This window comes from Diabrotica virgifera, chromosome 1, assembly GCF_917563875.1.
Source record: "Diabrotica virgifera virgifera chromosome 1, PGI_DIABVI_V3a".
NCBI lineage: Eukaryota > Metazoa > Arthropoda > Insecta > Coleoptera > Chrysomelidae > Diabrotica > Diabrotica virgifera.
In genome coordinates, this window is record NC_065443.1 from 301,837,753 (window position 1) to 301,840,425 (window position 2,673).

The window sequence follows — 2,673 nt, forward strand, 5'->3', positions numbered from 1 at the left end:
GGAAATCAGCTCATCAAATATAAACAAAGAACTTCAAATGTATCAACTGCTAAAAGAAAAGAATATGAATGATGCTCTTCCAAATGTTGAGGTGACACTTTGTTTATATTTAGTTGTGTTCAACTGCAGTGGTTAGAGATCAGTCTCAAAATTTAAGTTAATTAAAAATCGACTTCCGTCTATGATGGGCCAAGAGTGTTTGAATGATCTATCTACAATGAGCATTCATAAAGCTAAAAAACACTGAGTCAGACCTTTTAACAAATCTGGCTTTATTAAACATGAAAAACTTAACTAGCAAATATTGGAGAATAAAAAGTTCACCACCACTAACAGATGCATTTATTGAAACCAGGAATTATACAGATTTACACAACAGTAAATTATTACCAATTTATAAATTTCCGTATAAAACTTTGATAAAAAACCAAGAATCATAATTCCTCAATATACAGAATCAAATCATTTAAATAATATTTTAGTAAAATCTATACTGAGCGACTTTGTGGATTACACAGTAATTTACACAGATAGTTCTAAAAATCAAACAGGAGTAGGATGTGCTTGTATGTGCAAAATACCCATCAACATAATAATTACAAATTATCTAGTATTAGTAGTATTTTTACAGCTGAGATTATAGCCATCGAAAAAGCTCTAGAATGGATCAAAGAGAATAATATTGAGAAAGCTGTGAAAATAACAGACTCCAGATCTGCAATATATGCAATTGAAAACACTGATTTTAGTTCATACAAATCAAAAATTTTATGTAATATAAAAAAATAATTTGTCTAAGGTGGAAGTAGTATTTATATGGGCAAAAGGGCATGCCGGTATACTGGGTAATGAGAAAGTGGATGAGTTGGCCAAAGATGCAATAAAAAATGGTGAGATCCTAACACAGATCTTATCGACAGATGCAATAAATGACGTCAAAGCTAGAATAAATAAAATATGGAAAAAACAATGGAAAAATATTTCAAGCATATCAAAAAATTTATATTTTTCTTTACATCAAGAACTTCCTCCGCCACCTGAATACATATTTAAGTATAACCTGCCAAAGCAAGATATTTCTACTATTGACAGTTAAAAACACGACACGGAAAATATGAGGCACATCTGCACAAATTAGAAATAGTTAATTCATCAGTCTGTTTTTGTGATAATGTTTCGATTAGACATTTGGACCATATTTTCTTTGAATGCAAAATTAACGAGAGATATACAGGGTGTCCCGAAAACGTTGGTCATAAATTATACCACAGATTCTGGGGTCAAAACTAAATTGATTGAACCTCACTTACCTATATACAATAGTGCACACAAAAAAGTTACAGCCCTTTGAAGTTACAAAAAGAAAATCGATTTTTTTTCATATATCGAAAACTCTTAGAGATGTTTTATTGATAATGGACCTGTGGCACTCTATGGTAGCAACATCTTAAAAAAAAATTAAAGTTAAATTTGTGCACCCCATAAACATTTTATGGGGGTTTTGTTCCCTTAAACCACCCCAAACTTTTGAGTACGTTTCAATTAAATTATTATTGTGGCACCATTAAAGACAATATTTTTAAAACTTTTTTGCCTTCTAGTACTTTTTCGATAAGCCAGTGTTTATCGAGATATTTGAACTATTTGTCGAATCCACCACATATTTGTATATGGTTAAGTACGATTGTAGCGACCGGTTAATAATCTGAAAATTTATTTATAATTTACATTTTTAGGTACATTTTGAAAAAGAAGCCACATCTCGATAAAAGGTGACTTATCAAAAAAAGACTAGGAGGCAAAAAAGTTTTAAAAATACTGTATTTAACTAATGGTACCACAATAATAGTTTATTTAGAACGTACACAAATATTTGGGGGTTTAAAGGAACAAAACTCCCTTAAAATTTTTATGTAAACATATTAAAAAAGAAGCCGCATCTCGATAAAAACTGGCTTATCGACAAAATACTAATAGGCAAAAAGTTTTAAAAACGTTGTGTTTAACTAATGGTACCACAATAATGAATTAATTGGAACGTACACCAAAGTTTGGGGGGGTTTAAGGGAACAAAACCCACATAAAATTTTTATGGGATGGAAAAATTTCACTATAATTTTGTTTTAAGATGTTTCTGCCATAATAATGATACATGACCATTTTCAACAAAAAATCTCTAATAGTTTTCGATATATTGAAAAAAATCGATTTTCATTTTGTAACTTCAAAGGGCTGTAACTTTTTTTATGAGCACATTTGTACTAAGGTAAGTTAGGTTCAATCGAACTATTTTTGACCCAAGAATGTGTGGTATAATTTATGACCAATCTTTTCGGGACACCCTGTATAAATCAATTATATTACAATTTACGACAAACACAAGTTCATTTTCCAATTAGTATAGAATATCTACTAAGTTGTCATAAAATGGAAACATTTAAATTACTCATAAACTACTTGAAAGAAACAAATATAGTAATTTAAGTGAAATAGATATAAATATAACAAAATTAAAAAATTGAGGTAAAAATAAAATAAAAATCTGTGGCTAACGGACCCGCATCCAAGCCTTTTTTTCACACACACACACACACACACATACAATGAGCATTGATCACGATATCTTAATGCAACTAGATATGTCCCACATAATCAAGACATTTTCAATTAAAA